The 14,793-nt window shown below is 47.8% G+C and overlaps 1 protein-coding gene across 1 annotated transcript in view; it reads right to left on the bottom strand.

Moving 5' to 3' along the window:
• Window positions 1-9,970, bottom strand: part of NR4A1 (nuclear receptor subfamily 4 group A member 1) — a 63,992-nt gene extending 54,022 nt beyond the window's left edge. The window contains exon 1 of the mRNA XM_088446194.1: window positions 9,734-9,970. The gene's annotated coding sequence lies outside the window, so the exon portion shown is untranslated. The remainder of the gene's footprint in view (window positions 1-9,733) is intronic.
• Between the last annotated feature and the right edge of the window lie 4,823 nt (window positions 9,971-14,793).

Below are 14,793 nucleotides of genomic sequence, written 5' to 3'. Positions count from 1 at the left end.
GTCAGTAATGGGGGCAGTGTTTGGTTTGTAGGTACAGGTCAGTAATGGGGGGCAGTGTTCGGTTTGTAGGTACAGGTCAGTAATGGGGGGCAGTGTTTGGTTTGTAGGTACAGGTCAGTATTGGGGGCAGTGTTCAGTTAGTAGGTACAGGTCAGTAATGGGGGGCAGTGTTCAGTTAGTAGGTACAGGTCAGTAATGGGGGCAGTGTTTGGTTTGTAGGTACAGGTCAGTAATGGGGCGCAGTGTTTGGTTTGTAGGTACAGGTCAGTAGTGGGGGCAGTGTTTGGTTTGTAGGTACAGGTCAGTAATGGGGGGCAGTGTTTGGTTTGTAGGTACAGGTCAGTAATGGGGGGCAGTGTTTGGTTTGTAGATACAGGTCATTAAAGTGCAGTGTTTGGTTTGTAAGTACAGGTCAGTAAGGGGGCAGTGTTTGTAATGTAGGTACAGGTAGGTAATGGGGGCAGTGTTCAGTTTGTAGGTACAGGTCAGTAAGAGGTTGCAGTGTAAGTATTGTAGGTACAGGTAAGTAATGGGGGGCAATGTTTGATTTGCAAATATGGGTCAGCAATGGGGGGTCAGTTTTCAGATTGTACTTTCATAGAAATGCTTCTTAAATTGTATATACAAACAAAACAATTATTATAATTTTCACATTCAGTGTGACCCACAGAAACTGCTCAAACATTTGGGCAGATTTCCAGTGTGCACAAACATCTGGGCAGATTTCCAGTGTGCAATGGTTAGAAATCCCAGTCAATCACATCAAGGGATTTCCATGTGGAGCTTGGGAAATTTCTAATTCAAAAACAACTCAAGCTCGGACACATCTCATCAGAACCTAAAGGGCAAAATGAACATAACTTCCTCAGTTACTTGATGTTTTGCTTTGTAAGTAATCCTCATGTCTGATTTATACACATGAAATTATATATATATATATATATATATATATATATATTATACACATATACAGTGTTCTCCTCAGGCTGTGTTCTGCGGGCCCATCGCCCGGCAGAAACAGCCTGCCGGCCTGGCGCTTTTCCCTGCCGTGCTGGGCTGGGGCCAGGACCAGTCTAGGGGCACTATTTAAGTCTGGGGGCACTGCATAAGGGACACTATTAAATCTGGAGGCACTGCATAAAACGGGAAATTAATAAACATAACAAATAAACCTCCTCCCCTCCACTAGTAGAAGCACTAGGTGCTAAATGTTAATACTCTCACAGTTTGGGAATCCTCACCCCTTCCTGTAAGGATAAAGGTGCATACACACACAACGATTTTTTGAACGATTATCATTAAACGATATCGTTTAACGATAATCGTTTGTAAAAATCGTTCACTTTCTGAGTCAAATGATGAACGATTTTCGCTCATGCGTGTTCACGTTTGTAGTTCAGTCAGACTTGTCAACTCAACGATTTTCAGTAAGGGAATATGCAAAAATCGTTTGTAGTTCTAAAAAATCATTCATTACATTTAAATGAACATAGTAAATGAACAACTTTAGTAAACAATTTTAGTTCATTTTTTCAAGGGAGAAAATCGTTTACTAAAATCGTTCATTAACTAAATCGTTGTGTGTGTATGCAGCTTTCCACTTTCTTATCAGACTTCATTAAAGTGCTCCAGGATTCATAGTACACAAGCTTCAATCACACACCATGCCGCCTTCTTATTCACTGTGTGGAGGGATGTTCAGGTCAGAGCATACTCATCGACCTCTTACCAGAGCCGCCCTGGACATGCCAGATGTGAATTGCATCGTCACAGGCCTGCACCCGCTGTATCAGAAATGTGTGAGTATATTGGGCATTACGGGGAGTATGGTTAGAGTGCCTTTTCTAAAATAACTAAAGAGCTCTGTTTTTGGTAAAGCCAATGTTACAGATACCAAAAGGGGGTATAGATGCCAAACTGAACTTTCCATTGGCAGGTTCTACTATTTTGGAGATGGGAGGTTTATTGACAAAATGTATTGTAAAATGTTCATAATAACAATCTTTTGTATTTCTTTGTATTTTTTTTTCCAAGACAACAATTAAAAATGTTCAATGTTTCTAATTAATCTATGAGGGGAAAATATATTTATATGATTTATAGAGAGGGCTCTTTTATATCCATCAATTTGCCATTTAACATGTCACCAATAATTTGTATATCCTGCCTTAGTGGTTGCTGTCACACAAAATGATGTTTTATGTTTTATGTTTAGATTTTTGTTAAATGCTAACAAAAATAAATTGTATTGAATAACAGAATGAAAAGAATGTGGAAGAAGTTTGAAAACATGAAAGAGGTAACAGAGCAGCTTTCTGGGGCTGATACAGAGCAGTGTAGAAAGTACCAGCAGGCCACTACCAATAATTACTGCCTACACTATATTTGCAGCTATGCTTTTACTCTGCAGGGGTTACTTTAGTAAAAAGGTATCTCCAAGAAAAATTATTTTGATTTAAAAAATGTATTTCCCCCATGCAGCACTTTTATTCATTTGGTTTCCTTTATTATTATGCTGTATTTGAGAGACAAAGGGCCTGATCCGAATCGCACACAATGCTGATTCTTGTCGCGTAGCTGAGCGATTAATTGCAGCTGCGCATGTGTGGAAATGTCTGAAAACCCCTACGGCGCATGCATTACTTGGAGGGGACACACAAAGGCGCTGTTGCGTTCGGTTCTGACAGTATCATAAATGTGACAGAAAAGTGATGGCCCTTCCTGGGTAGTGATTGGGAGGTGTCTAGTAGTGCTGGGAATGCAAGCTGCTGCATTCCCAGCCGCAGGTATAGGAGGCCATGGTCAGATGGAGAAACACGACCTGCCATAGGGCTGGAGCAAGTTTTAATGGTACGACCAATGTTGGGTATATAAGGACACACCAATTAGTATTACAGCATACATGGGCCCTAAAACTGGGCGTCTCAGTCCTTGCACACAGATGTACACAAGGGGAGGAGTTTGTAGCAACATTTGCATAAACTCGCAGATGGGCGACCGCCAATAGACGCTGCTGCGAGTGCTTTTGCGTGCAACTCAGAATCAGGCCCAAAAGGTATAGAAAACGCAGTTAATTGGCAGGTGAACTGGCTGTTTTGGGCTTACCAGCTCTAGCACATATAATGGACACCTATGTGTAGTTTCTTTATGTCAGTGTGTCTGCAAACATCAAATTGCTGAACCATAGTTAAACATTTTCCATCTCACGTTAAAGTCAGCCTGTCAGGGGCAGAACTATGGGAGGCAATGGAGGCGCCTGCCGCCAGGATCCAGCTCTGAAGGGGGCACCTCCTCTATTGTCCACAACATATTCACCCCACATAGGGCTGTAACTATGTACCCGGAGTGTACCGTCACGGCCGCCCAATACATGGCACCCCTTCCCAGCAGAAGACACTAGTGGAGGGCTCCATGTCAGACCATCAGCTGTCACCTTCATCTATCTATAGCCTGTCTATGTGCAAAATTATAGTGTCAGCGGCTGGGACGGGAGGGGGGCGTGGGGCACCAAATTATAACTTGCCTCCAGGCGTCTGGGATGAACTTACGCCACTGCAGCCTGTGTCTGACACATAGGACCTGACTGTCAAGTTTTACCTTTTTTATGGTTAAAAAGTTGTCAGGTGCATAACAACAACTCAGAAAATGTAGCCCGACTAGAATTTTAAAAGTGTCCTTAAAATCAGGCGTATGTTGCTGCAAACTACGTACAGAAAATAAAGTGTATATTGGCCCAGTTACAGAAGTGCAGACATCCTGCAACGTGTCCCCTATGTGTATTCCTGGTTGCTACTAGCCATCATCATCCGTGCGCACTTACCTGCCCAACACTTCAGTGCAAAAGATTTGTATCTAAACGGCAGTATTTCGCTTGCATCATCACACGCTCACTGAACTTTGCCTGCAAGCTATTATCACCCAGTTCCGTTTCTCCTGTCCGAAGTATAAATGCATACAACTCTGAATAACCCATAATAGGATGTTCTCAGTTCTGTAGCTTATGCCCTGTGTAAACAATAAAGATACACAAAAAGGTGCACCTTCAACTCTGCATCAGACAACACTGATTTCTATAACCCAACTGGGTTTTCTCCCTTCTCCTGCAGTAGCAGAGAACACTGAAATATGCCATCAGCAGCCACAAGTAGCAGCACAAACTGGAGCTCATTAGGATCTATCGTGGGCGACACACAGGAAGCACCATTATACAGTAATTATGTTTGTCAATTACCTGCCACCAAGGCCGGATCGCAGTGAGCGATCGGTAGAGGCTGAAGGACAATCCTCCTGCAGACCCAAACCACCTACCGTAGTGTTCTAGAATTGTAAGAATGGGATTTTTTTGCAAATTATAGCAATATTCACGGGAATCTAGAAACATTGGCCCTCATTCAGAGGCACTCGCAAGAAGCGAGCGCTTATCCTGAATGTGGGCGGCCGCTGGTATTTTTCAGTGCGGCCTCCTGGTCGCTAGCTAAGCTGTGGGTTACCACCCACAGCTTTAGCAACCGACCAGGTTGATGGTCGCAATGGTCAAGACCATCGGGGCTTGCGATGAGACCCTAAGTTTGGGTCTCGGCAACCGCAAGCCCCCTGATCGAGCAGGAAGCTCCCCACTGACATCACTGCTGATGTCAGTGCGGCCGCCCACAAAATGGCAGGCGTTCCTTAAGGAACGCCTCCGTTTGTGAAACCACCCCCCCGCCACGCCTACAAAACGGGCCGAGCTGTCGATCAACATCGACAGCAGGCCCTTTTGTAGTGAGCTCCGGAGCGAGAGCATTTCTCTCTCGCTCCGGGGCTTGTGCACGTGCAGTGCGGCCGCTGTGCATGCGCAGGGCCTAAACATCGGCCCAGTTGCGAGCGCTCAGCGCTTGCGACCGGGTCTGAATGAGGACCTTTATTCCAGACAACTTTCACTGGACCAAACATTGGCCCTGATTCAGACACGCTCGCTGCCGGAGGCAGCTCGCAGGGTCTGATGGGCGTGTTTATTTTTATTTTTTTCTCTGGCCGCTCACTAAGCTGCGGGAGACCTCCCACAGCTTTTGCGAGTGGGCTGGAGGCCGTCGCAATAATCTCGACCATCGGCCTTGCGACAAGACCCTGTGGTAGGGTCTCGGCTAACGCAAGGCAGAGTGGACTCCCTGCTCTAATAGAGCAGGAAGTCCACTACTGACATCACTAGTGATGTCAGTAGGGCCTCCCACAAACGCCAGGCATTCCTAAGGGAACGCCTGCATTTGTGCAGCCACCCCCCCTCCCCACCTACAAAACGGGGCGAGCTGTCATTCACCATCGACAGCCGTCCTGTCTTGTAGCGAGACCCGCAGCGACTGAGCTGCAGTCGCTGGACGGGGTGAGCGCACGCCGGATGCGGCGCGTGTGCAGTGGGGCACCATTGAGCCGCTTGTGCGAGACCCGTACTGGGACGGCAGCTCCGTCGCAACGGGTCTCGCTACAAGACGGGGCGGCTGTCGATGTTGATTGACAGCTCGCCCCGTTTTGAAGGCGGGGAGGGGGGGGGGGTGGCTGCACAAACGCAGGCGTTCCCTTAGGAACGCCTGGCGTTTGTGGGCGGCCCTACTGATATCACTCGTGATGTCAATAGTGGACTTCCTGCTCTATTAGATCAGGAAGTCCACTCAGGCTTGCAAGACATGAGACCCTACTACAGGGTCTCCTCGCAAGCCCGATGGTCGCGACCATCGCCAGGCCGCCCGCAAAAGCTGTGCTTAGCGAGTGGCCTGGAGGCCGAAAAAAAACAAAAACCGCCGCCCTGATTCAGAGCGAAGGCTCGCAAACAGCGAGCGCCTCTGAATCAGGCCCTGGATTCATTATTTCAATAACAGTCCAAATAATAGCCTAAACCTAAATCTCTCGGGGGTGCCTAACCCTAAGCCCCCCTTCCCCTAGCCTACACCTATCCCTCCCGGGGGGATGCCTAACCCTAAGTCTCCCCCGGGAGCCCTAAAACCTAACCCTCCCCCCCGCGGCTGTCTGCGCCCAGCTTACCTTCGTTCGGTATGCCGGGCGTCGGGCTGTCATTAGTACCTTGACGCCTGTCATTAGTACCTTGCCGGGATTTGACAGTCGGGAAGCCGGCGGTCGGCATTTCGACCGTCGCCTTCCAGACTGCATCCCATAAGAAAGAAGTAGTGAAGTCCTAATAGATGAATGGGGACACTATTAATGTAATTATCAAGAGGAGTACGAGGCGTATAACCCAAGGTACTGGTATAAGACCTGGGTCACTGTTTGCTCATTGGATCTAGGATAATAGGATTCTGGGAAGGATAGCTTTGTGCCTAGGCTATTACAAAATACTTTGTAAAAACTATTTGATGGTTGACAGTCCTCTGTCCCCTTGTCATAACTGAATATGGTGAGGGACAACTGTAGGGAGGAATAGGTGCAGGGATGGATTTTATTGGAGGAAGAGAATTTCTGTGACAGAACTGCCCGACTTACAAACTTCAGATCAACCAGTTCAATAATTAAATGGCTGAGTTGGGCCAGAATTACAAGCCTTTTTTGATCTTTGAAAAACTTTAACAGCTTCAGTGGACCTGTCCTAAGGATTTGCTCCGGAGGGGGGAGGGAGATGTACTAAGCCTTGGAGAGTGATAAATTGGTGAGAAATAAACTACTAACCAATCAGTTCCTGATATTTTTCAAACACAGCCTGTAACCTAGCAGTTAGGAGTTGATTAGCTGGTACTTTATCACTCTCCACGGCTTAGTACATCTGCCCCCATCTGAGATGGGACCTGGATTTATATAGTTAAATAACATCTGTAATTCCTCATGATTCCTCATGCGCAACTCATCACATAACAAAAAAGAGGGGGGGATTCTGCACAGAACCGATATTAAATCAGTAAAGGCCAACAATATTACATCTCTCCATCCTAGTGGAACATAAATGACCGCTGGCGGTGCTCCCAAAGCCCAGGATATTTAGTTGTATTAATTAAAAGTTATATTTTAACTTTATACTTCATATCAAATATTTAATTAAGAGTGCCCCGACAACAAGCCCTACTTTTCTTCTTCCTTTGTGGGCAAGTCATCTCATCCCAGGACCCCCACCACCTCCACTTGGAAGTGGCACCATCACTCCACCTTGGCTTCTTACCATGGTAGGCATGGGCTGTATACTTGGCTCCTCAGACTGGGACTGTGGTGCTTACCTGTGACAGGTTCCAGCCTACCAGCCCATCACAGCCACGGAGGAGCAGTAGCTTTAAAGAAGCTTTAGTTTGTTTCATCATATCAGCGGCCGCAGCTTGGTGTGGAGGCACCACCTGAGCTTTAAAATCAATATATGAGTTATATGTCACTAAGCTGTTTTTTTTAGGTGTCATTAACCATTGGCACCCTAGGCAAATGCCCAAGTTTGCTAATGGTAGCACCAGCCTTATTAGTATGGCAGGATCAGCTGCTATATGCGTGTCTGAAAACTTGTGGTTGGCTATGCAGAGGCACTGGCCACTGAACGTGGACCTGGTGAGTGATACTCTGCAAATTGACTTATGTGGTCTGGCAAGACCTACAAATAAGTTTTCCTGCAATTCCTTGGGTTTAATTTACATTTATATGTAATACGCATCTTACATATAAATAAGCCCTGATTGGCATGCGACCGGCGTCACATTAGACTGATGGCTGCGCTGTGTCTCTCAAGGCCGGGCTGCAGACGGCTGCCTGCAGGTCCCGGCGTGCGGCCCAAACCCACACGTGCAAATGCCTGTGGCCGCCCCACCTTAGCAGCCTCTCCTTGTCACCCTTTCAAGTCCAGCACGTGCCCCCTTAGCCCCCCCTAGTTGCAGCCCTGCTGTAGCTTTTTTTTTATCACAATACAATAATTCAGTACCTCTAAGATCCCCCCAACTCCAGTTATTCCACTAATAAAAGCCACTCCATCCTTCAGCCCCCTGCCACTCCAGCCCCCTGCCACTCCATCCTTCAGCCCCCTGCCACTCCATCCTTCAGCAACCCTGTCACTCCAGCCTACAGCAACCCTGTCACTCCAGCCCCCTGCCACTCCAGCCTTCAGCCCTCTGTCACTCCAGGCCCCTGCCACTTCAGCCTTCGGCCCCCTGTCACTCCAGCCTTCAGCCTCCTGTCACTCCAGCCTTCGGGCCCCTGCCATTCCAGCCTTTCAGTCCCCTGTCACTCCAGCCCCGTTACTTCAGCCTTCAGCCCCCTGCCACTCCAGCCTTCAGCCCCCTGTCACACCAGCCCCTTTATACAGTATATCAGCCCCCATTATATATCAGTGTTGCCATCCCCCTATCCTCTCCTGCATCACACAGGCACCTAAAATAGATATATCAAATATAAAGTGCACTGTCTAACAAAAAGGCGCCGCGCAGCCAACACGCACCTCTTATATTTTCTTTTTTCTCTTTGGGTGTGTCCTGGGCCCAGCTCCTCTGTCCGAGCATGTGACGTCATGATATCACACGCACAACGTGTCAGCCGCAGGAGTCAGAAGTACCCCTGGAGCTGGCACCCGGTAGTCTGTCAACTTAGACAGCTGGCAGATAGACTTAAGGCAGTGAGCGCGGCGCCGAGCGCCCTCTGACTACTTCAGCGTCTGGAGCTCGCGCTCCACCAGAACCGCCCCCCCTATACCCCTGGATAACAGTAATCTGAGGGATGACTACTAAGAAAACTTCTTTTCAATATCCCTCTGGAAAGAGATAAAGTGGAGAGAGATAAAATACTAACCAATCATCTTCTAACTGCCATTTACAGACTGTGTTTGAACACTGCCAGTTAGAAGCTGGATGGTACTTTATCTCTCTCCAAAGTTTGATACATCTCCCCCATATGATCCAATTAGGTGCGAAAGGGGCATTTCTACTACATCCAATTGGACAAAAGCAGACCCCTACAAGAAAAGTATGGATGCTTTCAATGCTGGTGCTGATGGATAAAGAAGATATTAAGGGGAGCAAGGATTCTAAACTGAAAACAGTAGAAATGGGTGGTTGGGAAAACATATAACTGCATCACCTACTAGGGGACTCCACCTGATTAGCTAAAAAACTTCCCTGACCAGAATATATGTAAACATAATATGAATCACATAGAAGAAGCAGATTATAAATGATGAGTTCTTTTATATGGGGCAATCACATCAGTATGGATCAGGTGACTTTTAATGTCCTTGTAGACCAGTGACATTAATATACGTTTTGCAATTTAAATAATGACCTGTGCATGGGGATGTTATCATTAAAGTATTTATTAGGAATTGTTAAATTATAAAGGTGCAATCCCAGCTCCTCTCCACTGTAGGCAATAAGAATGTATTGTCATGTCAGAGACACATGCCCTGTATAAAAGCACTCATCTGGCAGCTTCTTATAGTCACCAATTATTGTGGTAAATGATGACTAACATTCAGAGATTACAGTATTTTATAACCTGTAGTAATACTATTCCCAACACATTTTACATGTTAAATTGATGACATCTTTACACTGACTCACTGTGTATAGCAACATAAATTACAGGATAGTTTACATTAGATTTAAACCAACGATTTAATAATGCCTGGGACCTGGGTACTGTTTATGGCTCTACATAATTGAGAGACAACTATTTTATAAAGTTTTCTTTCAGTGGCAACAACGACAATGTAAACAACCTTAAAATACACATATAAAAATAATCTATCATCTATCTTGTCACATGCAAGAATAGCAGCCTCTGTACTTACACACTGGGACTCTCTGTGTGTCTCTCTCTCCAGTCCCGAGTGCTCTGATCAGGTTACACAGGACCCAGACACATCCACCTGCTGTGTATGGGGGGAAGAAGCTGGGATCCCTGGGTCACTTACAGCCCTCTCCCCCCTCCTATCTCTCCTCTGTTCGGGAAGCTCCGTCGGCAGCCCATGACCCAGGACTGGAAACCTGAAGCCTCTGTGTCCCTGCACTGCACACTGTCCTGCTCGCATTCTGGCTGCCAGGTTCTTCCTTCTGCTGCTGCTGCTGCCCAGGAGGGAGGGCTGGTGACGTCAGCGCAGAGCCCCATTGACGTCAGTGGAATCCCTCTATCTGCATCAATGAGCTAAAATTAGCTGCAGAAAAGAAAAGACCAAAATAACTCTCATGCCTTTTGTGTCACAAGCTCCAGCAGTTATTCCACAGACAACAATGGGGGCAGGTTATATTTATAGGCTCAGTGAGCACAAGGAGAACTAATTACAGACTCTTTATGCATGCCAATTTTATTTTGTTCCTGAGTATAAAAGCTCAAGACGTCAACGCAGACAGCACTGAATCTCCTCTGATTTCACCAGCTCCATTACCAGTCTGTGTGTAAAAAGAGGTTAATCATTTATAGTCGTGAACTATAGAGAAATTCAGCAATCACTCAGGCGAAAGTAATACAGAGACTATTGTTTGCTAATTACATAACTCAGGTTCTATGAAAATGATTGTGTAGGCTAGCCCAATGATAGTCTTGTGTAGGCTAGCCCAATGATAGTCTTGTGTAGGCTAGCCCAATGATAGTCTTGTGTAGGCTAGCCCAATGATAGTCTTGTGTAGGCTAGCCCAATGATAGCTTGTATACTGTACGCCGCAAGTATACGCTGGAATGCAATTTAAGTCAAACATGTAGTTTGAAGCAATTTTTCTATCCACGTTCCAACAGTAAACCTATTGAATAACCCAGTGGGAGACATTTATAAAGTCACAGATTGCCACAGACAACCAGTAAGATGTTTGCTTTCATTTTCCAATCTGCACTGAACAATGATAGCTAGAAGCTGCTTGGTTGGTCTGAGCAATGCCATTTTTTTTTTCATTACCTGTGGAAGTTTTATACATGTTCCCTCAGTAGGAGTCACTCATAGTAAGTTATGGAGCATTATAGAACTCTGGGCCTGATTCAGACCCGGTTGCAAGCGCTGTGCACTCGCAACCGGGTCGATGGTGGGCCAGTGCGCATGCGCACAACGGAGCCGGCTCCGTCGTGTGCATGCACGAGACCCGGACAGCGACGGGCACTCCGTCGCTCTGGGTCTCACAACAAAGGGGGCGAGCTGTCACTCAACATCGACAGCTCGCCCCCTTTGGTGGTCGGGGCGGGGGAGTGGCTACCCCAACGGAGGCGTTCCCATGTGAACACCTCCGTTTGGGGGCGGCCCCACTGACATCACGAGTGATGTCAGTGGGAGAGATTACGGCTCTGTTAGAGCCGAAATCTCTCTGGGGCTTGCGGCAACGAGACCCTACCATAAGGGTCTCGTCGCAAGCCCGATGGTCTTGACCATCGCGACCATCTTCTTGGCCGCTCGCTATAGCTGTGGGTGGTCACCCACAGCTATGCGAGCGGCCAGGAGGCCGTTCTAAAAAAAGAATAGCCTGGCCCTGATTCAGAGCAAGCGCTCTGTCAGAGCATCCGGCTCTGAATCAGAACCTCTGTTGCTTAAACTTAGAACATGGGATTTAGCTAGTCAGTAACAACAGAATTGGTATGAATCCTGACAGCGGTATCCCGGCAGAGGAGGAAATCCCAATCGTCAAAGGTAAGTTTATACTAACCTATTTCTACCCCCTAACCCTAACCCTCCCTTAGGGGTGCCTAACCCTAATCACCCCTCTAAGTGCCTAAACCTAACCCCCCCCTTCCCCGCCGCCTAAACCTAAGTCCCCCGGGGGGGTGAATAACAAAACCCCCCGTTCCCCTAGCCTAAACCTAACCTCCTGGGAACCCTAAACCTAACACCCCCTCCGCGGCTATCCGTGCTTGGCGCCCGGCATCCCTATGATCGGGATGCTGGGCGTCGGGCTCCCAGCGTATGTCTAATGACAGGCGTCAGCATATCGCCGCCTGTTTTTAGACCCTTGCCGGGATATGACAGTCGGGAAGCCGGCTGTCGGGATCAGGTCCGCCGGCTTCCCGACTGCATACCATTACAACATACACTTCAAGTTGACATGAGCATATGTACCTGTAAATATTATATGATGTCTAGTTCATTTTGGGTCATGTCTGTTTGCCATCAGGAAGGATGGAGTCCAGTGGTGGCTCCAGAGATGGGGCTGCAGCACAGTCCAAAATTCAAATAAGGGGGCCCTTCCAAACACTGCCAAACATCGCCGGACGGTTCTCACTGGCAGATGGTGTGGTTCCCCTATTTGAATTTTGGACTGTGCCACCTCTGGAGCCACCACTGATGGAGTCATTGATAAAGCCAATAATTACCACCTTTTTGATGTTGTCACTGGCAGGTTCTTTTGTAAACAAGATGGGACCCAGAGCAAAGAATAATTATGGGGGCTCCTATAGTTACAGCAGTACATAGAAATGGTATTGCCCCTATATATTGAGTAAAAGCAAATGCTAGATTATACATATTTGCATGCTTGCCGACATTCTGGCTGCCCTTTGCAGGAGGGAGCAGCCAGATCGGCATAGCAGGGGGGCGTGGCCGGCATAAGGGGGTGCATCCGGACATCTTACCCGGCATGTGTGGGCGGAGCGTGGATGTGGCCACATGACTGAATATTTGTGGCCCTGCCCCTGCTACACAATGCTGAGATTACAGGCATTGTGAAGCAGGTGGCGAGGCCACAATGACGCGATTTAGCGTGAATCGCATCATTGGTCTGGGAGACTCACCCATTCTTCTGGGAGGCCAGAAGCGCCAACCGATTTTCTGGAGCCTTCCAAACTGTTCCATGAGCGAATACAAGTATGGTCATGAGTGTATATGCGGAATTGGGAGCTATACAGAGTTGTGCATACTCAGAGATTCACATGATTTTGGTTCTCTTACACCAGGTATGGGGCTGTTCCAAGTCTGCACTGATAATGATGCTAACTTTCACAAGCAGATGGATAGGGCATAAGTGAAACTCTGCATAGGGGGAAAACCAGAATTTATTTCCATGCACCCAGTGGGAATGCAGTTGCAGCCAGGGGTGGGCTGGGCAGGGGGGCAGGGTCCCGTATGCCCCAGAACCAGTACAATTTTAATGATCCAGGGCTGCTCTGTGCTATAACATGTGTAAATTAATCTGGCAGGGGCTAACGAAAATTACTGCCTACATAGCAGGATGGCTGCTGCTGACCAATAGGAAGCCAGGTTTCCTTTCCCTTGACTACTTTTCCAAATATCACAATCCCTGTAACTTATGCTAGGTAGGTGCCCACTACCCCGACGGCACATTCGAGCGAATGTTAGAGCCGAAAGCACTCTGAGGCTTGCGGCAACGAGACCCTACCACAAGGGTCTCGTCGCAAGCCCGATGGTCGCGATGGTCTTGACCATCGCGACCATCTTCCTGGCCTCTCGCTATAGCTGTGGACGGCCCTGATTCAGAGCGAGCGCTCTGTCAGAGCGTCCGGCTCTGAATCAGGCCCTCTGTGTCTGACGCTTATACAGAATTCTGCTTGCTACTGGTTATTCTTGGCTGTTGCCCACCTCAACTTCGGTTTATGACACTTCTATTTTGCTAGCTGTTTGCCCCAATGTCGGAGTGTTACTTGGACATGCCTTGCCATTTTGTATGTCGGTTGTTGTCATTTCCAGTATACCTCGCTATACACTACAGGTAATGCTTTGGATTTTTAGGAGTGTGTTATATTTTGTCAACATTCATCATGTCGACATGAGAATGTTGACATGGTTGTGATGTCGAAATGTAGTGTGTTGACATGCTACGTCCATACATACAGCAGCCCCTTCCAGGAGGGGGCTGCCAGGTCGGTCCAGGAGGGAGGGTGCGGGCGGCTGTAATGGGCGGAGTGGGGGCGTGTCCGCGCATATGCGTCATCGCAGCCCCGCCCCCTGCTTTATAATGCCAATATCACCAGCATTACAAAGCAGGGGGCGGGGTTACGATGACGCGATTTAACCCGAATCGCGTCATCGTCACCCGAACCGCCCACTTTTACATGCGGTGTCGGGGGTAGGTCGCGGGGGGTGGCGGACGATGCGGGAGATTTGCCTCCTCTTGCGGGGTGTCGGGAGTGGCACCCGATTATCGGGAGGCTTCCGACAGTCCCGGGAGAGTAGGCAAGTATGGCTACGTCAACATTCATCGTGATTAGAATGTCGACAAAACATCCTTGGTGGGCTAGTTATGACTTATCTGGTACTGCGAGTCTGGTGGCCCCAGCAATATCTTTCAGGTTAGCTGATGAAGACTTCTGGCAGATGCAACGGCACATCCAGCAGCAAGTATCACTAACCAACCCTAAACCTTCCCCTGGTACCTAACCCTAACCTCCCCTCCCATAGCCTAACCCTAACTATCCCTAGTCCCTAACCCTAACCTCCCCTCCCATAGCCTAACCCTAACTATCCCTAGTGCCTAACCCTAACCTCCCCTCCCATAGCCTAACCCTAACTATCCCTAGTGCCTAACCCTAACCTCCCCTCCCATAGCCTAACCCTAACTATCCCTAGTGCCAAACCCTAACCTCCCCTCCCATAGCCTAACCCTAACTATCCCTAGTGCCTAACCCTAACCTCCCCTCCCATAGCCTAACCCTAACTATCCCTAGTGCCTAACCCTAACCTCCCCTCCCATAGTCTAACCCTAACTATCCCTAGTGCCTAACCCTCCGCTGCCGGTCCGGGCAAAATGTCAACGTTTCACATGTTGACATTGTGAACATGTCAACATTTTAACAGTGTCAATATAACTGTTGACAGCAGTGCCGTTGAGGAAAGAGGGTTCTATAGATTTACTCAAAAACTGGTGGCAAACTTTAAATTTAGGGATCATCTTACCAGCAAATACATAGCATTTAAACGTA

This window comes from Taudactylus pleione, unplaced genomic scaffold, assembly GCF_031769625.1.
Source record: "Taudactylus pleione unplaced genomic scaffold, aTauple2 ptg000005l, whole genome shotgun sequence".
Classification (NCBI taxonomy): Eukaryota; Metazoa; Chordata; class Amphibia; order Anura; family Myobatrachidae; genus Taudactylus; species Taudactylus pleione.
The sequence above is the reverse complement of the archived record's forward strand: the minus strand, read 5'-3'. Positions and strand labels throughout refer to the sequence as shown.